This window comes from Rissa tridactyla, chromosome 1 (genome assembly GCF_028500815.1).
Source record: "Rissa tridactyla isolate bRisTri1 chromosome 1, bRisTri1.patW.cur.20221130, whole genome shotgun sequence".
Lineage (NCBI taxonomy): Eukaryota > Metazoa > Chordata > Aves > Charadriiformes > Laridae > Rissa > Rissa tridactyla.
Window position 1 is genome coordinate 89,378,776 of NC_071466.1, and position 23,883 is coordinate 89,402,658.

A 23,883-nucleotide genomic window follows, 5' to 3' on the forward strand; every position below is an offset into this window, starting at 1 on the left:
ATTCACTTTACTATCCAATTTTTAAATTTTTAAGGTTGATGCTTGATTCTGCACTTCCTGCAATTTCTTTTAAGTGACTTTCACAAAGGACAGACTCAACTAATATTCAGTACTAAGCTTTTGTACAGGAGCTGCTGGTCACAAAAGGTGCAAAGCAATATTGCTTGTCCTACTGCACTTCAGTGGGGTTATCGGCTGTTGCTCTTGAACACTCGATTTTCAGCAGCAGCACAGGTGATACTACCAGTTTCTTCTTATACCCCCAAGATAATAATTCATTATATAATAGGAAGATAGCTTAAGAAGATGCAAAATGGGGAAAAAAAAATATTGGGGAAATATCTGCTTCCTGAGATGACAGAGGTTGGATTAATTCTTTTTTTCCTAACCAAAAGTCACATATTTCTATTTTCACATTACTTTCATAGCTTGCTGAACTGCTGAACATGCTTACGGCAATTTCCACTTAAAAGAATAACCATGATTTTTGAAGACCTGACCTGTATTAAAATACTTAGGCCTAGCAATATCTGGTATCTGAGCAATACAATATTACATAAAATTCTTGGATTTTAATAACATTTTGGGATATGAATCAGTTAATAAACTTTGTTTCACCAACCACCTAACAGATACCCAGCTATGACTGCTTAATAAATGTTTCCCTGAAATGAAATCTGGAACATTTCAGACTATCAGACTGAGGGAGAAAATAATTCTCTGTAAGAAAAAACCTATGTTGCAGACTCAGTTCTACATAGCTGAAGTTCACTTTATTTCCACTGGCAACATTTTCACCCTTGAAAATCTTCTCTTACAGCGTTGTGGTAGCCTTTTATGTTCACAGTGATTACCGTAGGTTTTACTGATGGAAGCTGAAGGCCAATCGTTCCCATGCAGTCCAACTTCTGTAAGTGTTACGTCCCTCCGGCCCTATAGGTTCTGCAGGGAGGAGCAGGCACGCAGCCTTTCCCAGGGGGAGGCTTGAAATGCTTGAAAATTATCAGTTAGGACTAACGGCTTGAACACTTTGAAGTTTTGTCATGCAAAGATAAGTGAGCCCAACTGAAAATGTTAAGCCCTCTCTCCCTGCCATGGGGTGCAAAGTGGGGAGCTGCAGCCTTGCGATGAAAGCCGTGCAGTCTGCGCCAGGCAGCTGCCACTCGCCGGCCTCAGAAGCAGCATATTTATTGTGTCAGGAGCATGAAGCCACCAACCAGGTATGAGCTGTGCACTGGCTGGAAGATGTGCGACATGCCCTGGAGAAGATTGTGACGCCTTAGGCTGCCATGCTCCCACCTTCTCTTCCAGTAGGGCAGCTTCTGGGAAGACGGGAGACTAGAGGCCCGTAGCCCACAGCTGTGCTCCACCGGCATGCCGCCCAGGGGAGTGAGCTCTGGTGCGTGGGCTTACAGCGCAAACCTGACACAGAGATGTCAGCCAGCTCTAGTATGAATCCAAGTTGGATCATCACAGGCTGGCTTTGCAGTCCCGTTGTACAGCCCCAAGCTTAAGCCAATAAATCATCTTCCTCTTTCCTTCCTTAACACTTTTATAGCTCCTGCTACAGACACTGTCTCATAATATTATCTCAAAAAATAATACTTGTGATGATAGTGGAGCTGAATTAGCAGTGAGTGCAACTCTGGGACTGAGCCGATGAACAGTGCATCACTGACTGCAGGGAGGCAGCCACGGCTATGGCAATGGAACGTCAAGGATGGTACTTCCTATGATAAACAACATGCCGCTTCCTTGCTGCTTCCACCAAAGCTTTATATAAGAGCACTACTGATCAACTGCAAGTAAATGACATAACGGTTGCCGTCCTGATAATTTATTGGCATTTATCAAGAAAATAGCAACACTGCCTGTGGAAGAACTATTAGCAAGTGTGCAAATGTAGTTTGCTTTATTATTGCCAGGACATCCTAATGCATTGATAATGGGACAGCGGCAGACAGCCCCAGTGTTTTTCCAAAATGATCAATCAGAATAGCTCAGCCAAGCCAATCGCATACATTTCTCTTGAGTTCACAAACTGGCTTTTGACAGAAAAACACAGACAGGGAATGGGGAAAAAAACACAAACACATACACAAAGTTGAAGCTAAGATACCCTAGTTAGGGATTAGCTTTATTTTTATGACACAACTGAAAAGATACCCAAAACGACCTTCTCAGTAAGCACATACCTTTCAATCTTGTCAGTTCAACGTGAGTGTGGATATTGCAGCTGCTGGACTGAACTACAAAATGTCAAAAACATCAACCGCAGATGAACCCTCACTGGTATAGACACTTGGGCTGCAGCACCATTTTTGCAAAGGAACAAAACAAAACAAACCAAAACTTACTATTTTATCACAGAATCACATACCAGCCGAGGCAGGAAGGCAGCTCTGGAGATCACCTAGGCCAACCCCCTGCTCAGAGCAGGGTCAGTGAGAGCAGGTTGCCCAGGGCCATGTCCAGTTGCATTTTGAGTATGTCCAAGGACGGAGACTTCACAACCTCTCTGGGCAACCTATGCCAGCGTTTGATCAGCCTTAGAGTAAATTTTAAGTGGAATTTCCTGTATTTCAAATTGTGCCAACCCATTGCCTCCTGTCCTGCCATTGGGCACCAGAGTCTGGCTCTGTTGTCTTTAGTCCCCCTCATCCCAAACCAATCGGATAGTTACGCAAATGGACAAGATCCCCCCGAGTCTTCTCTTCTCCAGGCTGAACAGTCCCAGCTCTCTCAATCTCTCCTCATATGACAGATGCTCCAGACCCCTAATTTTCTTCACGGCCCTTCACTGGACTTGCTCCAGTACATTCATGTCTCTCTTGTGCTGGGGAGCCCAGCGCTGGACCCAGCGCTCCACATGTGTCTCACCAGTGCTGAGTGGAGGGGAAGGATCACCTCCTTCAACTTGGTGACACCCTGCCTGCTGCAGCCCAAGGTGCTGTTGGCCTTCTTTGCTGCAAGGATACATTGCTCACTCATGTTCAGTTGTGTTCACAAGAAGCCCAGATTTTTCTGCACAGCTGCTTTCCAGTTGGTCTGCCCCAGCCTGTACTGGTACAAGGGGTTATTCCTCCTCAGCTGCAGGACTTAATATTTACCTTTCCCAAATTGTAGGAGATTCTTTTAGGCCTATTTCTCCAGCCTGTCAATGTCCCCCTAAATAGTGGTACACCCATCTGGTATATCAGCCACTCCTCTCCATTTTGTATCAATCTGGAAACTTGTAGAATGTGCACTTTGCTCCCTCATCCAGGTCATTAAAGAAGATGTTAAACAATACTGACCCGTGGTAATACTCCTCGTGACTGGCCTCCAGCTGGGCCTCATGCCACTGATCACAACCCTTCAAACCTGGAAGTTCAGGCAGTTTTTATTCCACATCACTGTCCATTTACGTAGTCCATATTTCACCAGTTTTGTCTGTTAAGATGTTACGGGAGCCAGCATCAAAAGCCTTGCTCGAGTCAAACTATATCCATTGCTCTTGCTCGAGTCAAACTATAGCCATTGCTCTCCACTCATCCACCAAGCCAGTCACATCACAGAATCATAGAATCATAGAATGGTTCAGGTTGGAAGGGACCTTAAAGATCATCTCGTTCCAACCCCCCTGCCATGGGCAAGAACACCTCTCACTAGACCAGGCTGCTCAAAGCCCCATCCAGCCTGGCCTTGGTATCATCACAGATGTCTATCAAATGGGTCAGGCATGATCACCCATGGATTTGTAAATTTCATAAATCCATGCTGACTATTCCCAATCACCTTGTTCTTAATATGTTTGGAAATAGCTTCCAGGTTTATTCGCTCCATCACCTTCCCGCTATAAAGGGGTTGGTGACCAGACTGAAGTTCTTGGACCTCCTTTCTTGAAAATAGGGGTGACATTTGCTTTCTTCCAGTCATCAGGAACCTCCCCTGCTTGCCATGACCTTTCAAAGAAAAACAAGAGCAGCCTCACAATGACATCAGACAGCTCCCTCAGCACTCATGGGCACAACCCACCAGGTGCCATGTACCAAAAGAGAATGCAAAGCTTTTCATTCCTCGATGAAAACTCGATTAAGTTCAGGAAGGCATCTAATAGGGAAAACCATTCTTAAATGGGAAACAACACATGAAAACCCAGTCTAGAGGAGAAACTTGTACTGCACTGCACACACTTGCCTTACCTTCAGGATGAGGTTCATCTCATCACTTTTGGTCACTAGTTGCCACAACAAAAACATAACATGTAGGAGAGGAAGAAAGTTTCTCCTCCTTAATGGCCAACATTGCTAGAAGTTGGAAACTACTCAGCCATCCAGCTGGGGGTGTAAAAGCAGCATCAAAAAGATGGTTAGGGGAGGAGAACTTTTTCAAACATTCTGGGGCTCTATGCTGAGGGCTTTCTTTTATTCCTATACCTAATCTTTTGTCATTCTCAGATAAGAGTGGCAAACTTTTACATAAGCAAACTATTCAGATGGAAGTCATGTGTGGAAGCCATTCTATAGCCATTCTCATTGTGCAGAGACTATTGCTCTTAAATGTTGACCTTTTTTTTTATTTTGCATGTTTAAGAGACAAGCAATTCGTAGAACAATTTCTCAAGTCTATTTAGTTTAGCTTTACAAGTCTTTTTAGTTTAGCTTTGGGATTGAAACGTTTCAAGCACTTCAAGCAAGTATCACATAGCTTTCTGAAGTCTGCTACGGAAATCACAATAAAATGCCTATTATAGAAGAAGCATAACTAAACACACAAGGAAACCATGATTCATTGGGACTGGGACAATTCAATGCCTTCTGAAGACAAGTGTGTACTTCTCCCTGATTCACCATTACCTGAAGTATTTCTCTAAGCAACAGCAAAGTGTCAAAGTCAAGAAGGATTTTAATAGCTCAGCATACGAATTATATACTTATACCGAGACACAGCTAACTGAAGCTGCTGGAAGGAAGGTGGGACAGACAGGTTTGCTCGGGAATTGGACGCTATAACCAGCTCAGAGGTGCTGGCTGCAGACATGCCTGTGCACACGCATGGGAGAGAGGCAATGAAAGCCCACCAAAATGTCTGCAGTGGAAATTTAATTAGTGTGATCTTAAGTATAGCATGAGAGAAACTTTTACAGCTGTAACGCAGGCTGGAAAGAGGTGTGGAACTATAAGCAAAACTAGACTCCTACTCTGTTCAGAGAAATGGGATTTTGTAGGTGTTCGAAATAACAGATTTGTAGTGAAGAAAAAGCAGACTCCCTATCAATTCCTTCTCCTAATAAAAAAGCTTGTAAGACTTTGAATAACAATTAAACCCTCGGGTCAAGTGACACCTATCTGGACAGGAGAGAAATTGAAATGTTATTCTTGCTGAGCCAAGGTGGAAAGAAGATATTCATTGAGCCTAATCAAAAAGTTAATCGAAAGTATTTAAACAAAACCTGGCACAAGAGCTAGAGGCTTTACTGGAGGAGTTTGGGAAACCTGAGGATGCCTTCAAAAGGGCTCAACAACCACAGCTGCAATTTCTGCTGGGAAAAAATATTTGAGGCAGGGTTGAAACCTGACCTCTGAATTGCTTTTGGTGGTTTTAGGACGTTTGATTGTACATTTGCTATTTGTAAGAAAAGGATCAGTGTAAATGCTCAAATTTTCTGGGCAATCTCTGTAACTTTCTATTTAACACCAAGAAAGATCACTTCTAAATATCTATTTTAAGTATCAAGTAGTTTTCAGTAGATGCCCACAAAGACAAGAGTTCAACTATCAATTTACACAACAAATTTTAGTTCTGTTGGCAAAATCCTTGTTATTTCTCACAAAAACGACCCTCAGAGGATATGGATTAGCTGCATTTTCTTTGGAAGCCTCTCAACGCCTCAGATTTCATGGGTGATGGATAGCTGTCTATATTTCAGAGGAAGAGCTGCCATGCAGGAAGGCACCTTTCAGACAAGTCACAGAATAGCTGTTTGTGATAGTGGTTCACAGCACACTTGCAGCACGTGTGAAGTCTCTTCGGAACCAAAGTTATTTCTTATAAATAAGATAAAACCAGAACTGAATTGCCAGATAATCAGGCAAAAACTCCATTTGATTGCAGGAGAGTCATAAATCAGGCAAAGGTCTGCCCAGCAGCATAAGCCACTTGCCAGTAGACAGAGTTATCTGCAACATTCAAGTTTCTGGCAGCAATTTTAACTAATGAATCCACTGTAATTAACTCATTAGCAGTTGTTCCAATGAATTTACCACTCTAAGCCTCTGAGGCTCCAGAAAGCTAGCTATTTTAGAGGCTGTAAATTTTGCTAAAATGCAGCAGACATTTGCACAAGGCTTTCCTCAGTCAACAGAAGCATGTTCAACTGACTTCCACTTCTTGGAAAAACGTAGCCTTTGTGGCAACCCTTCCTGGCAGAATAGATCCTACAGTGCTATTCCATGGCTATTGAGACTACATAGCAAGGCCACTAATAAACACACATCCTTTTATGCTAAACAGTCAGGCCTTTCTTTACTTTTGGGGCTAAAACAAAACCTCCTGCAGCTACAGCTGCGTTGGGGACTATAGCAGCTGGCAGTGCTGACTTTGTGCAGCAAAGAACAATAGATGTATAACACACAAAGGTCATTACTGTGACAGAGCGGGACCTGCTCTAACAAGTTATGAATATGTAATACAAAATGGAGTTTGACAGGTGTTTTCTGTTCTCCAGGCTGTAGTCCTGCAGGATGTGGAAAATCATACTCTTAATTGGGTCTGCTGTGCCACACCAAGCCCCACGACAGTCGATGCTGCTCCTTGGCCAGGAGACCATGACCTAAAGGCTTCCCTGCAGAGCGTCGCAGGCAGGAGCACCTTGTCCAAGTCCGCGCTGCACACCTTCAGGCACTGAGTCAGGACCGGCCGCTGTGTGGCCAACTGTACAGCACCCACTGTCACCCTCACTTAGACCTCACCTCAGTTCTCTGTATATGCCACGTACAACCCCAGGATGCTGGCCAGGCAACACTGATCTCAATGTACAAGTGAGACACTCAGGTGGGACCAGAGGGAGTCCTTCCAACCTGGGCAGCCCTCAGAGTTCCCTGCCCCACTTCATCAGGTGGACTTGTGGGAAAAGAGGGAGAAAAGCCACTCCGCACCAGGAACCAGCTATGCTTTCCATCCTGATCTGTTCAGAAAATATTCTTGCCAGTATGCCCCAAGAATGACACATGCAATTCCCAAGGTGGGGCTCCCTGAAGATCGCCATTCCCATGGGGGTGCTCGGCTGCAAGTCTCTCTAGCACACACATGTGCGAAATACCACCATCCCTGTCAACTCTGCTTCTACCAGTTGTGCCACAGGCCTCAGCATGGAGGAGCAGGGAGTCACAGAGACGCTGTGACATGTTTTCCTGTGTGATTGACGCTAACCCATACAGCAGATCTAGAAAAGCCTAGCCTTCCCTCGGTACACATGCCTAGTACAATCCTTTGCACTATGAGAAGAGGATCTGGACAGGCTTGTTGCTTTGAGAACAACACTTGTTTCAGCACTTAATAAGTTGTTTCTTGTCTCAGCTGTTCAATGCAGAACAATCTGTGTTTTATTTTTAAATATTGAGAGAAACAGAATACATTTTATGAATGATGTGTCATCATCTTCCAGTTCGGCAGATAACACACGTAGCTGGGTCATGGTTTCAAGAGTTTTGTCACAGTTCAGTAGTAGTTAATCATTTTCCAACAAAAGCTAGAATTCTTAGACATGCACAACACACCAGGCATCAGAACTGCAGGGGGTAGAAAAACACAAAACCAACTAATTCTGAAAGACTTCAGTGAAGACCATGAGAACTTGCAGTTCAGCGAGTGCCTGCTCAAGTCTGGGTACAGCTAAAACCAAGCACCCTGGGGTGCTGCTCCATTTCTTTTAAATCTGAACCCTGCTGACTCTAAAAGAGAAGTAGGGGAGGAAAGGACAGTTCTGTTATGCAGGCAGGGAGGAATGGGACAGCACAGCCAAGACACACCTGGGGTGCTGGTCTGCCTTTGTTTGCAGTAGTGATTACAACTCGTAGTGCATCAAAAATGTGGCTCTTCCACACTGAGAGGATGTAAGGTGTGTCAAGCCAAACACCCTCCCAGACAGTGTCCAGGACAGCAGGCAGCTCAGATGCAGACCAAATGCACTCGGAAGAGCCCGGGGCACCAAATCTCCCATGTCCCATGTTCTGCTGGCTGAGCAGCAGCTCTGTGTTGGCAGACATTAGCCCTTAAGAAGGATAATCTTCCACCACTTATGTGGCCCTGGCACTAGCTGACTGTCCATGTCATGGGAGACAGAACAGATGACCCCGGAACAAAGTAAAAAGCAGCAGCAAGTGACAAGCAAGACAGGACCTCACTGCAGCTCTGTCAGAGTGTGCCAGACCAGTGAGGATATGGCTCTGAAACAGCGATTTCAAACCTCTGATGCAGCTGATAGCTGAGGTAGCTGTAGTCACCTCCTCGGCACATTTTCATATGCAAATCGGGCCTCATCTTGCGTGTTTGATGAATAACCTTTGCTACTGCTACTGATGTTCTCTTCAGCAGGTACAGACTATGCACTGGCCACAAACAGCTGGTACAAACCTAGTCTTTCTCGGACTGCTGTGTTCCAGTTTTAGGAGGAGGGAAAGACTAAATTTGAAGCTTAAGTATTTAAAATAAATTAGTTTCCTTGCTTAAGAGTTAGGGATGTGATTTAACAAGTCGGGGACTGACATTTAAAAGTGTAGTGGTGAGTCAGATTGAAATCCAGGCTGTGCCAAAAGGGTGCAGTTGAGAACAGAGTGAAATGCAAATGTAAACTCTCTGGAGCTTTAATCCTGGTTGCAATATCACTGACAAAACTCAGCCCAGAACTGACCCAGATTCATCTTGCCTAGCTTTATAAACATAGATGTGGCACCCCATTTAGAAGCTGTTGTCCTACACACCATCTGTAGTTTACAGAGAAAAATCAAGACCTCTGGGGGAAATCAGCCTGATCTGAACCACAGATCTCCACCGCCTGCTAGCACTTCATGTCTCCAGTATTCCCTTCCCTTTTAAAAGAAAACTCTGGACTACATCACCCCTTACATCTGTGAGATGTAGGAGTCAGACTGCTCACAAAAATCTGCTTTAGACACCACGAGTTACCCTGTCTGCTCAACTTTCATAGCTTGTTTTCTTGCCTGCTCTTCTATTCTTCTATTCTTCTATAATGACCACTGAGGATTTCTGTGGCTTATGAGCATGTCCCAGAAGGTGCCATTCTACACATGTAACAGGTATTGATCATATCCATGCTGCTGTGTTAAAGCATGGAGTTTATAGAGCTATCCAGAACATAACTCCAGCTGTTTTTGAGCACCGATGGGCACAGGATTCCAAATGAAGCCTCGTGAACCTTGTACTAATACCTCCCAGTTTGTGGTGGCCTGCATGGCCCCAGGGACACTGCTGTGCTGTCCATGAGGACCCCATGCCCTCTTCTGAAAAGCTGCCCCAGCCTGTACTGCCATATGGGATTATCCCATCCCCGGTACTGGACTTCACAATTTTGGCCAGCCTGCTGGGTGCCTCTGAAGAGCAGCCCTGTCCTCCAGCCTATCAACCGCCCCCCTAGCCTGGTGTCATCCAGGGAGGCCTCTGTCTCCCTTTACTGTCCTCCAGTACATCCTTCCATGCATTTCAAAGGGAAAAAAAGTCTCACCTCTGCTTCTTTTTGTCTTTTTATGAAGCCTGAATGATCCCATACAAAGGGGATTGTTACAAAGTGAAATAAGAAAGTATGTGTGACAGAGACAGATAACTATGCGACTGCACTGATGAAGCCCAGAAAAAGGAATTGAAGAGGACGAGTCTTTCAGTATTCTTGTGTTTTAAGCACACAGAGACAATGCAAGATTCCTAGTTGCCTTTAAGGTACATAAATTTTTACTGGTTTTATTTTCTGGAAACAAGGCATAATGTTCAGTACCACAGTACAATGCTAGGGATCTGCAAGTTATAGAGTCACTGGATAGATCAATAATATAAAAAAATGCAGTTTAAAATTGACCAAATATAAAATAACTTCTGAGGGCAAAGAACCAGAACAGTGTACGAGGTTGATGGCGCATCGAAGAGAAAGACTCAAGGGTTCTTTTAGTAAAGTTCTTCAAGGCTTCAAGCTGTAATAAGTTGATATTTAAAAATATATATTGTACTATGCTTAGCCTGGAAATTGAGAAAGATGATACCACTAATATAATAAAATAAATAAATAATTTGATTCTACTACCAAAAAGCTGTGCTCATTTGACAATCTTTTCAATAGGAAAAAAATATCATTTCCTGGAGTGAATTCAAGGTGAAGAGGGATTAAAGTGATAACATTCAAAAGAAGTGGCATTTGTTTATATCATCTAAAATAGGTTGGGATTAATGACACAGAAGAAAATTTCAAGACGACTTAATGCAAGCTATGGAAGATTTTAAGGTGCTCTTTCATGCTGAAGAGCAATGCTAAAATAGCGCTCTCCAGTTCCACATTTCTCAATTTTCACTAATTTTCCACAAAAATTCTCCAAGTTGCTGTTTCAAAATGACTAGGCTTACAAAACAGCTTATTTTTTAAAAGGGTACTGTCTAGTTCCAGAATCCCAACAGGAAATTAAGATTGTGCAATCACAGTTTGCATCTAGAGCTAAGAAAGCATTAGCTGTTCTCATCCTGTACACCAGATTCCCAGCTGAGGACAACAGAGAGCCTCAGAAGGTCTGTTTGTTTCTGACTTTACCCTGGAAAAGACAATAGTCCAGTTGTTAAAACGCACTGACATTACACACAGGTAATTTAATTTTAGGCCGCTCACTGCTATTGAGCATGGCAGAGATTTGAACCCAGGTGTCACAGGACAGTGCCCTAAATGGAATGATATACTGTTAGTAGGAGCAATTTTTAAGCGGTCTGTGAGCTGGGAACAGTAGCAGTGTACCCCCATATTGCACAGACACTTCGGCAGGACCTCCTGCAGCCACCTGCCTGCAGTTCACCGGGTTAAAAGCACAGCACGGTTGGGAACAGGTGACCAGGGTCAGGGTCCAGACTTTGAGCGTAGAGCTGTGTAGGAAGAGATTGGTTTCCTTAGAGTAAAGGAAAGAAAATTACAGGGATGCTATTCAGAAGGCACCTCTGGTGGTCACCCAGACCAGTCTCCTGCCCAAAGAAGGAGTGCTGACAGCACCAGCTCTGCCATGGCTTTGTCTAGCTCAGTTTTGAGCACCCCAAAGGACAGAGAGTGCACCACCGCTCTGGGAAACCTGTCCCAGTGCTGCACCACCCTGCCATTGACACAGCTTTCCCTCACATCTAGTTTGAGCCCTCCAAGCCTCAGCATGGCCATTTATCCCTTGACATATTATTTGTCTACACAAGACGACTTTGGCGCTGTAATCTCTGTAACTGTTCTTTAAGTAGGTATACACTCCTATATACTATACCTGCCCTTCGACTTCTTCACTGACTCCCTTAGCCTCTCACTGTAGTTCAGGTGCTTTTGGCCCCTGAGCATCCTGATGACCCACCGCTGAACCCTCTTCTGTATCTAAAGGGCTGCTACTGCTACTGTGAGGAATATCCAAACAAACCGGGAAACCCTACATTAGGTCACTTCAAGGTTTTGCTCCTTTTCTTTCCCTTCCCTGAACTTTTGCAAAACAAGCATATTACCACAAAGAGTCTCAGTGATAAAAATTAACGTCATCCTATAAAAGTTAACATGACCTGAAAGCTGTTCCATTGATCCATGACAAAATATGGGTTTATCCTCTTTACTTGAGGTGCCAAACAAAGACAAATAAAGAAACAAAGATCGATCTAAGCCTAAGCTAGTCCTTTTTTTCTAGCTGATAACTGAAAAAAACACCTGTAAAGTGCAATTACAGAATCACAGAATCACAGAATGGTTCAGGTTGGAAGGGACTTTAAAGATCACTTAGTTCCAACCCCCCTGCCCTGGGCAGGGACACCTCCCACTAAATTAATCTCCCTTATCTGAGCTGACTTAGCATGAGAGGCATTACCTTCTGGAGTTGTCTATTCACTTCATTGCCTACAAATGGAGCCTAAGGGGACTGACTTGGGCTTAGACATCAAACTTAGGGTAGATGACTCCCATGTCACTAGCGATGTTTGCTAATAATATGCAAGCTAAACAGACAAGCTAAGTTCCTCTCCTAAATTTGAACTGGTTCTCTACAGCAAGCAGGAGTAAAATGCACTTATGTTCTGATATATGAAGAAATAGTTACAAACAGTTACAAATCTAAATGCAAAGATGGCATTTAATGGTGTCATTTGCATCACTCTCCAAAGCTAATGTGTAGCCATTACACTTTTTTTAGTACAGTGTAAAATGTACAGAACATATTTAATTCAAGAGTTTAAAACCTACAGACTCTGAGAAGTTTAACTGCTTTCTTATAACAGCGGACACCTTAACTCTATCCTCTTACTTCATGCATATCCCCTATGAAATTCCTATATATGATTATAAAAGGAACACGTGACATCTCCTGATTTTATTCTCAATTACACATCATTATTTTATATGATTTGTCAATATTATACTCATGAAGTGTAGAAATGTAAGCCCTTCTCTATTAGAAAACCACTCCAAAGCCCAAGCCCTATTGTTATTCATACCAAAGCACCATCACAGCAGATTTCAGTTATCAGCATCGCTGTTTTTTTCAAAGCTGACAGCAATGACTAAGAGTATTGTGAGGGGTCATGCACATTTCATGAATGTTTTGGCTGGGAGAGGTAGAGCAAAAGGCATTTTGGCAAGGAAAAAGAGGACCCCTAGGAACAGAAACTACAAGAAAAGGACCTTAGTTAGAATTTATCTGCCTCCTCGCTCCTGAGTAGAAGCAGGCAGGAAGTGAACTGAAACCTTGGCTTGCCCTCAAGCAGCCAGGAGGTATGATAGACCAGACCAGATCAAGACAATCAGGAACACGCAGAGGGAGTGGGCCTGGAAGGGAAGAGGAAGGGGAAGGGGAAGAGCAGTACCTTCACTCCCATGCGAAAGCAGTTCTTCCGGAAGACACAGCTGTAAGATGTGGTGTCATCTGAAAGCCTTTATGCAAAAGGTCTGCTTTCTAGATGAGATGTTTTTCAAAACCTCTCAATCGTGCAGATCAGAGTGCTGCCACAGCGTTGGATGACTGATATCGCCATTCTGTCAAAGAGAAATGGATGGGATCAGTGAAAAATTTTAAATCTTAACTATGACAGGTTTTTTTCTTCTATAAAATGTATCATTTCTTTAAGCTGTTTCTGCTTCCTTTGAAGCTGCTTTTATTTAATTACAGAGTACAAAATCCAATTGTGCAAAAACCAAAAGATGTTTCCACTCTAAAATAAATTTCAGCTTCAGAAACTAGTTCATACGATCAGTGCTTCCACGTTTCTCTAGGGGCTCTGCACTCTGGCTGCAAGACATCCTCCAAGATGTATTCCATTTTTTAGCCTCTTGGTAAAGGTAGGGGAACACATTATAGGAATCTTTTGCAGTTCATCTCAGCTGTGGGCCCTGCATGCTTTGACCAGAGAAAGGAGGAGAACATACCCCGAACGGGAACATCTACAAAACAAAGCAGAGCGTATGGAATTGCAATTCTATGCTTTTTAACAGAAACATTGTAGTTTTGCCTGAGCCAAAAATATTCAAAGGAGAAACATATTCAGCTGATGGGATGAGAAATTCAGGTGTGGCCAAGATCTTACTCAGCCTTGATAAAGTCTGAGGAAGGAGGGGGAAAGAGAGACAAATTCACATTAGCACTGGCAGTGAAGATACAGAGGTAAGCTTTGGGAAGGGCAGGGGGGAGGAGGGGGAGGAGAGGGATGTACCTATCATTTAATAACAAAGTTTTGGCAGATTCATATCCTACAATTTTAGCTATCAACAGAGCATCCTCCAGAGAGTGGTGCAAAGCAAGAATTCAGGTTTCTTCCACTATGAGAAGTGAAGACAGACTAGATTGCTAACACAGGGATCTATATTCATTGCCCGGAGTTAAAGGGAGGTATTCACTTCCTTCTGTCAAAATTAAATGGGAGATTTGTATTTGGCCTACCAAAGGTATTCCGCTACATAACAATGAAAAAAATCCAGCAGAGAACTAGTGGCAAAAGTAAAATACCTTAAACCTAAGCCTAGGACATAGGAACCTCCCTGGGACATACCTCGCAGTCACGACCTTCAGCTCCAGCACACTCTGCTTCTACAGCTCCCTTATCTACGTTTCTATATAACGAGTCCAGCTCACAGACAGCTAGTTCACTGAGCACATTTTCAGATCAAAGACCTTATTAACGGAACAGAATGTGAGGAAGATAGGACCAGGTGATTGACAGTGATTGTACTGGAAATGGGAAAGGCTGCACAGCCCTTTCTGAAATGCAGATTTCCCAAGACTGTAAGACGTTGGGATCTGATGCTGTGTTTGGCCCATTAAATGGCTTTTTAGGCTGGAAGGGATGTCTTCAGAGTCTCACTTCACAGATCATAACATTTCACTGTTTAATTCCTCATTAAAGTAATAAGACTTCATTGTGCTGTATCATATCTAGATTAAAAAGGATTTTCAAGGAAAAGAAGAGTATATAAAACTCCTAGATAAAGTTATTCCAGCAGTTATTTATCCTTGCTGTGAAAAAATATGCTCTTTTTGTTGCCTGAATTAATCTGGTTTTACTTTAGAGATTGAGTAGCATCGCGCTTCGTTCACTAGATTGAATTGTCATCCCCTATCAGAAATGTCACTGTGTAGCAACTCTTAAACCACGATAAAGTAATGTGCTAACCTTCTCTTTGGCAAAATAAAAAGATTGAGCTTCTTCACTTCCACTGACAGGCAGCATGTCCAGACCTCTGATTCTGCTGGAAGGATTTCAGAGGTGTTTAAAATATCAGCACCACAAATGGACTCAGGCCCCAGCAGCAGTTTCACCAGTACAGAAGTCCCGTAACTCCTACTGGATATTTCTTCACTAGACTTATGTAGGTATCGCCCAATTTCCTTAGTCCCACACTGCCCATGGGTTGGTTTCCAGAGTGTCCTGAGTGCCCGACGGTTATGTACCATGATGCCCTGTTAGGGATAGGACGAGGGGAAACGGGTTCAAGTTACGTCAGGGGAGGTTTAGATTAGATATTAGGAAACATTTTTTCACTGAAAGGGTTATTAAACATTGGAATAGGCTGCCCAGGGAGGTGGTGGATTCACCATCCCTGGAGGTGTTTAAAAAAAGGGTAGATGGGGCACTTAGGGACATGGTTTAGAAGTGGCTCTTGTCAGGGTAGGCTAAAGGTTGGACTCGATGATCTTAAAGGTCCCTTCCAACCTCAACAATTCTATGATTCTATGATTCTATGGATGGCACCCATGGAAAAGAAGGGCCTGAAACACCTGAGTTGTAAGTACCATGAGGCACTCTTGATATCTCAGGTGGACACTGTCTTATGGAAAACTACATTGTACAGTCAGAAATACCTGAGCTAGCTTTTAAAAACTCCGCTGTGACAGCACTGAGCTCTATGCAGCTAAATTTATCTTGTTTCTTGGCAGTCTGCAGCATAGACATACTGGGTAAGATTCATCTGGCCAAGTGTAGACATATACATCTGAGCCAGACACCCTTGGCTCCTATATGGACATCTTATCTCAGAGTACGTGTTAGAAATAGATTACATGAGTCACACCTTAAAAGAGTCTACTTTTCTCTGCGGATCATACAGGGAACCTAGAATAGCTCAGAGGTAGGCACCTCCAGGCTGTAGTAAAGTTTGCCAAAATGAATCCCACCCACTCTGAGGAGAGATGAGAGACTCTCAAAAAAAACACAGCAGAAATTTTCAGAAGTCTTGGTTTTGCCTTTTTCCTCTTCCCCCTTCCATTAGGCATGGTATGGAAACACTGAGAGTTTGAGGGAAAATTGAAAAGAAGTTTGAGTACTGTATGAGACTATTGGTACTGCTTCACTTCAAACCTTCATGTATTTAGAACTCCAGATCAATTTCTTTTATTTAAAAAACCTCTAGTGGAAAATTACAGTTTCACAAATAACTTTTCTTCTTGATTAAAACTAGCAGCCTTTTTTCTTTTCAATATTTAATAGTTTCTTCCCTTCTTTCTGTATAACTTAGAGATAGGACTGGAAAAATGTGAGTGAACACTTCAGTGTTTGCATTATGACACTAATGCAAGTCAGGGGTACTGCACTCAAGCTGGTGATATAATATCAAAGTTGTTGGAAATATATTTCTTTTTTATTATTCTTAGATTTGTTACCATGAAAGTCTTACACATGCCAAAAAAAAATTTAAATGGTCTTTTCATTTTTTTATATAAGGGTGAAGGTATATAAAGTAACTTACGATTTTCCATTGTGGCAACATTTGCACAACGGACTTAAATCACATCCACCTCTATGTTCACTAGATAAACCGACCCAGAGGCCAATTTCTCCTCTGTCAGACATGGATCAGGAGTATTGTGACCAGTTTCAATAGGAACAGCAGTACAATCATCTGTTCCTTGTTACTATCCCTACCAATTTCACCTTGGTTATTTCGGAGACTTTCCTGCTTCTCGTTTGATTTTGGCAAACAATAATAGTTATGCCTAACCTATTGCTTAGGAACTAGATACTAGATACTTGGTGAACTCAATAACTATTTCTGCAGATATCATAATGTCTTAATTTGTCTGTAGACATTATTAATTACAGTACATATTGTCATTAGGATTTGTAAAAAAAACTAAGAACTTAAAAACGTACAAATCCTGGTAACACAACACTTCTGCTTCCAGCCTGTCCAGTGTCATAGTGATGAAATGGGCACAGTGTGTAAATGGTGCTCACAGCCTGAGATCCCAGAAGTTCCATGCTGCTTCTTCATTTCAGTGACTTATACTGTGAGAACAAAGTAATTGGGCAGGTAGAGCCCATGACGCCTGGAGGTAAGGTATTTCAAGACACAGTTCAAGAGATCTCAAATCACGTCCTCTGCTACATGTCGCTTCAATAAAAATACAGGAAATTAAGTCCTCATTTGTATTTGTTTCTTCCTTTTAGATAGTGAAAATGAATATTTTATACAAAAACCTGGTTATTTTAACCCCTTCCTGTGTTCTTCCCCTAGCCCTCCTGGGATGCAATAGTTTGAGAGAATCATGAAGACGTAGGCACAGAAATGCCATTGACTTGCCGATACCAATTATCCAATGTGCTACTGATCTTAAAGTTGCACTAGATGAATGAATTGGAAGGGACTCAGAGATATGTTGCTGTTATGCTCCTTTTTTTTTTTTCAGATCCGTTGGTTTTTCATGTGCAGTGTTCTCTCTTAATGGCCTATATAGTATCTACACCCGAGAGAAGTAATATTTTATCCTATACTACAACACTATTTCTCTTTTCCCGTCTTTGAAGAAGACAACCGAAAATGTTCCTTCTTTAAATGGTGACCAAAAATACAACAAATTCTCAATACTGCTCTAAAGGAAGTTAAACTAATGTTTTGCCTTTGAACTGGGATGGAACATTATTGGTCAAATTTTCATTTACTTTGGAGTATATTTAATATAAATTTTTGGGGGGGTTTTGTGTCTTTCTCAGCAGCTTTTTCAAGTTTCAGCAATGGAAAAGGTTAGCATGCAAAAACATAAAGTGCAGTATTTTTGAGCACACTAAATGAAATGCATCTTTCGCATCTTGCCAGAAAATTAATTATGCCAGAGAGAAAGGAAGCTTGTGTTATACAAGCTCTCAAAGATTTTTCCATGAAAAAAATCATGCCCACAATCAATAAAGACGTGATATGAAATCACATTGTTACAAAGGTTTTGTCCTCAGAATTTCCGACAAACGTAAATTTGAATTCCATGCTGTAAGATAATGCTGAATGCCTAAACCATAAATTATGGTGAGGTAGATTTCAAACAGAAGCACCTATAAAGTATTTAAGAAACAAGACTCCACAAATAATGCTGCATTATACGCATCCAACTTGTGTGGTAATAATACAATATTAATAACAGTGTGATGCAGGATCATTTACAGAGAAAAGAGCAAGAATCCCAAACAGATCTGAGTGAGACATGTATCCTCATGTATTTACATGAGTTAAAAAATACGTAAAATCTTAGCTAAGTAAATTACTGGGGGACTAGGAAGCATCACTTATATCTTTTCTTTGTCAAGTTGTAAAACTTTTTATGAGTTAAGTCTGAGTTTCCTCAGTCATTCTGTGATTCAGTGATTAGTATATAAGCATAGAGCAGTATTTAACTTTGTGATCATGTAACCGCACTTGCTGGCTGACATGGTTATTTCTGTTGTGGGATAAGTAAAATTCCACGGCACTGGGCTTTGTTAAGATACAATGACAATGTGATCCCTATTCTTTTCTTTATTTAACTCTTATTTTTCAATAGGCTCATACTGTGGCCACATTAATTATAATGGACATGATTAATGATAGTAATAATACTCATTATGTTGTGCATATATTAACGGCACACGCAGCACTTGTGTCCTGGCGTACAGTACACTGGAAATTCAGCTTGATTTTTGTGGGTTTTACTGCATCACAGCACTCCTCTTCCCCCCAGACAGACGAGGTCCTAGCATTACAGCACAAGTTTGTTTCAGAATCGGCACTAACTTGTATATTGGTTTTATAAATTATGAAGCTTAAGCATTTTCTCTTCACTTTCAGATTTTCAGTCCCCTTGACACTGGTCAACTCCTCAAAGTCCTGCCTGACAATGAGGTGGAACAACAGGCTGAACACAGGCATCCCGCTGGGAAACAGCAGCACCCCCATGACATACATCTGCCCTAAGTTTCTTCTAGCACATCATTATGGGACGACAAGACTAGTAGTCATAGACCAAGATTGCTATAAAAAATCTAATTTGATTTTACATACCAATCTTCCAGCTATTGCATGCATTCAGCAGGCCTAGTGCCATGATTTGGGAGCGTGCTTTTATGATGTAGATAGGAAATATTTTCCCAGGGTGTGAATCGTGCCATTTCTTTTATGGTTCAACATCTAGAAGTCAACAAAGCATTCCAGGATTTTATGTTCCTACGCTGGAAAAAAAAACCAACAGTTGAATATTTGCATCTTCTGTGAAGATTTTCCCCACAAGATGAAGTTTGAGAGCTTGTTCTCATGATGCAGAATAGCCTACTGCCATCTGTACTGTCATACATGCTCCCCCCTTCCCCAGGCAGCTCAGAGCCTGCAGAGAGAGTTAGGCAGGAAAGTGGGGAACAGGAGCTGCTCCAAAAACTGAAAGAAAGACAAACCGGCAGGACAAAGCATCAAGCTGCACAGAGGAGAGCTTCATGTAACGGAGTCCTCTCGTCATCAAAAATTTTTCTTGCAAATTCATAATTTCCCCAAGTTACCAATAGGTCTGTGTAAGGAAAAACAAACAAACAAACAAAAAAAAAAAACAGCAAAATGTGTGGAAAAAGAAAAATCTGATATCATCCTTTCATCTAATGATCCTGAATGTTCAGTATCTCATATGAGCAGCATCTCTGAATGGACCAATTAAAACCCCTAAACAAATAATAAATGAATGTTATATGAGCACAGATCTGCTTCACATGTGCCACCTGGTATATATGAACATATTTCCATAAGGAAATTCATAAGGATTCGCTTCTGTCTCAACAGAGCCAGGGCAATGTAGGGAAGAGATGAGGTTTTAATGCAAGAAGTTAGGACTGGCTGTTCAGAGCAGTCCTGCTGTTAACTTTGCTCTAAACCGCACCTGAAGCATACAGCTATTGTACACACACACACAGAGGGCAGAGTGAGCTATGTGGGGTGCTTACTGCTGTAGGGCTGTCACGGACCTTCCCTAAACTGCAGCATTTGGCATAGCTGTTGCAGCAATCCTGCACAATGCCTGCGTGTTTCTCAAAGTCCTTTTCCAAGTCTCTGTGTGATTTAACCGAGAGCCAATATTCTATTTCCACAATATTTTAAGTTAACGGCAAAACATTCTGGACATATCGTATTACTCTGGTCCTCTCTTCCCCCAGGGCTTCTCTGCCGCCTCTGACAGCTTCCTGATTGCAGCCTCTCCTCGCCCAGCAATGCCTCAAGTTTCATCATCCAAATTACTGTACTCTAAGTCCCCTGCAGTAACTGTGTTTATTTCCAATATCCCAACAGGAAGACCCCCATCAAGATGAGTCATTCTTATTTCCAAGGATGTTGTGCTGAGGCCACTCAGAGGAATATGCAGCACCAGCAGCTTTGTATTAGCCTAGTGGGGGGAAAGAAACAGAGCCCTGCTTTCAGCTAGATTTCTTTCCAGCAATACAGATATTTTTTTCCAGAAATGACGAAAATTACAAACACTTACTCTAACAAAAGCCCCGTTGGAAGCACCAGAGTCCTGAAAACCTCGGGATGTGTGCCATGATATGTGGAAATGGGAACCGGCTACTTTGAACTTGCTACCGTCTGGACAGAAATCGATGCTTTGCTGTGAACTCCACAGATCTGCTGGGCCTCAGAACTGTTCATTCATGCGTTATTTTTTGGCAGCCTTCACCATTTCCACAGAATCATTGGCAGCAGCCTCGCTAGAGAGCAGGTAAGCCTGACCCTGCAACTTATCTACCACTATTAATCACAAACTGTTTTTTAACCGCTTCATAATAGTGATCATTCAGAGGTTTTGCAGGATGGTGTAACTCTGCTGCGGAATCTCACACATACAAATTCTCAGAAGAGTCAGGGTAATCCTTGCTTTCAGCTCAAAAGAGCACAAGAAAAGCCTTTCTCCATGTTACTGCTGTAGCACAGATACAGCCAGCTCATGCAGACCTTCAAACAATACAGCTAGAATTGGGTCAAGATGTAGCAGAAGTCTGCAGTTTTGGTTTTAAATCAAGGATGGCTTTCCATCTCTAGTTCTGCTAACTTTGAACAAAATCCTTGCATATTACAAACAGATAACACAGGCTAGTTGCTGGACTGTCCTATCAAGCATCGTTCATTCTTCAGCTCTGGAAAGGTAGTCAAAAATAAACGAAGACCTGTGTATATAACCATACGAAGCCCATGTTCCCAAAATTTTGAACATCAATGGCAAATTTGTCACTATATGCATGCATGCTTAGTTATGATACGATGTGGCTTTCCGGAGCCACTGCAGTTTGTCAGTGATGTATGAAATGAGGAATCACAGCCCAGTGCACAGAAAACATAAGAGACACCACCCAACAAGTAGGCTGAATTTGCAAAGTGCTTCTTAAATTTTTGCACAGTCAGTCCCATGAACAGTGGGACAGCCAGGACAGGAGAGCACAGGACAGAATTTCAGAGACACGGGGGGAAACATCTTCCGTCAGAGTCCACCTCACATACGTAAGTTTGAAAGCTGTCATTTTAATTGCAGACATTTGTTCTCTCTAGCTACTTTTCTTTTCCCTATTGGAATGAAAGTGGTGCCTGACAGGCTGTTTGGAAGATTAGGCATTTCTTTGTTTTTTTGCTCTTAATGTTCTTGCTGAATTTATTTATATCTTGGCTGGTTATTAGAACTTGTTCCATATGGTAATCTGGCAATGCCAAGCCAAGGATTTAAAATTAAAAAATAGGTTCTTTCAGCAAGACTTCCGTGACTTGGAAATTCACTCAAAAGTATTAAGACACAATTTAACCTAGCTTTTCAGAGGAGAATTGGGGAGAAATGTAGCCAGAGGGTAAATAGGAGGCTATATGAAAGACCGAAGTAGAAAGTTTTTTCATGTTGTTGGAAAGTGGCCCAAAAGCTCATTGTGTTGAAGACCTTTCATTAAAATCCTACTTCAACAAGAGAAAAGAAGACAGAAGATTTTCTGGATTGGAGGGTTTTCCAGTCTTCTGCTTCTGTAGGAAATCCTGGGAGGACAGCAAAAAGAAAACAATCCAGGAAGCAAACAACTTGGACCCAAAGTAGAAGATAGATACACGCCTGTGTAACTGGAACGGAAAATACAAATAAATTACATGTTGGGTTTTTTTCAAGCAGAAGTAGAGAAAAGGCTGTTCTGCAATGCCAAGGGGACAGTGAGAAATGAGAAATTATATACATCTAGGCTACCTTGAAAACTATGCTTTACTGTGTCAAAGGAGGTAGCAATACCTCAATGCAGATTTTTGACCCATGCTTCAAAGGTGTCTGGATGAGAGCAGACCAAAAGTCTCAGATTCCCATTGGATGAGGGCGCTTTGGCTAGAAAAAAAGAATTTCCTGCTTTATAACTGGTTTGGAGTTTGGTTTACATCCCACCTTCAGCATTAATTTAAAAAGAGGAAACACACAAACAAAACACAGCAGAACAGAAAACAGATTTGCAAGTCCCACAGGCTTCTGAACAAGTACGTCACAATTTCCCCAGAGTATTCAGAACAGGATGGTGGTAGCACTGTAATACTATATCACATAGACAGTATCGGCAAGGGAAAGTTGCATTTTTATTACCAATAGATTAAAAAGTCTGAATTCAAAGAAAAAGTACTTCTTCCACAGACAAATTATTAAAAAACTCATTTCAGTGAAGACAACATTCTCTGTTCCTCAAATTCCAAACAATAGAGAGATATATTTAAGAGAACAGAAAAGCCTAATCAGTACAATCTTTGCCAAATTCTGACCAAAATTGTGCATGACTCAATATTATCACTAACAGTACGGTCAATACGACATTCAAGCAAGACTGATTTCAGCCAATAGGTTTGCTTTTTTGATTTCAGGGTATTATGTAAATCCAAATAAAAAACACATAGAAATCAAGTGTCCTGCAGATTTTGTTTCCATCTTGGCCACTGTGCAAAATACAGCCAGTACCATCAGCTAAAAATACAGGTATTACTGTACTGATAATGTTAAATCAAACTTTGATTTTCTTTTCCGCCCCTTACACTTAACAAACAAAGAATGAGTTTTTTACAAAATGACTCCTAAGAGGAGAGCTGACGCACACTGCCCTCAGTTTCAAGACTTTTAAAAAACATTCAGTCTTTTAAAGTCTAAAGTCCAAAGTCTAGTTTTAGACTGAGTTTTGAACCAAAGACGAGATTTGTGGTCTTTTACAGAAGTCTGTGAGAGCTGGTGAGCTTTTGGAGCCCAGGAAGCAACCAAAACTCCTCCAGGGAAGGGGGGCTGACACACAGTGATGGGACATCATCTGGCTTGGCTACTGGGTTGCTGCTATCAACGAGACCCAGCCAAAGATCCCCAGATCCACCAGAGAGGTGAGGATCTGCTCTAGTCCTTGGGAACCCCCTCTGAGCTGCGCAGCAAGGAGGTGTTGGTCTTCCCTGCCCAGCATGAGAGGAAGTGGCGCACCATGCACTGAGGAACAGCATTATGGTGGGTCAAATTGTTATGTCCCACCACTTGTCTGCACCTACACAATGACAGAGCCCTGAGGCATGTTTTCCCAGCAGCCAGTCCACTGGGAGCATGTCCTTCACTCTCGGATGAACCAAAGAGATGACTGCAGGGAGGTACGGAGAAGCTACACTGTTCTCGGGCAGTGAGAAGCCCTGGTGTAGGAAATGGCACAGTCCCAAATGGTGGTTGAAAACCAGCTCAATACCCCTGAAGAGAAAGCAGACAATACATTGATAAAACCATACCAGACAAGGCCAGCACGGTGACACTTCCCTGACTGCTGGGACCGGTCTCTTACCAGTGCTCAGCCCAATTTTATACTCTACATCTGAGAGGGGAAGTCTTCTGCTCTTCCCCTACTCCAGCAAAACCCATGTGATTTTCATGCCATACTAACTGA

General features: G+C 42.2%; 1 long non-coding RNA gene across 4 annotated transcripts in view; it reads right to left on the reverse strand.

The window, feature by feature from the left end:
* LOC128904007 (uncharacterized) overlaps window positions 1-23,883 on the reverse strand; it is a 197,039-nt gene that overhangs the window by 145,685 nt on the left and 27,471 nt on the right. For all 4 annotated transcript variants that reach the window (XR_008464374.1, XR_008464356.1, XR_008464362.1 and 1 more), the window contains exon 2: window positions 13,069-13,237. This is a non-coding gene — a long non-coding RNA (uncharacterized LOC128904007). The remainder of the gene's footprint in view (window positions 1-13,068; window positions 13,238-23,883) is intronic.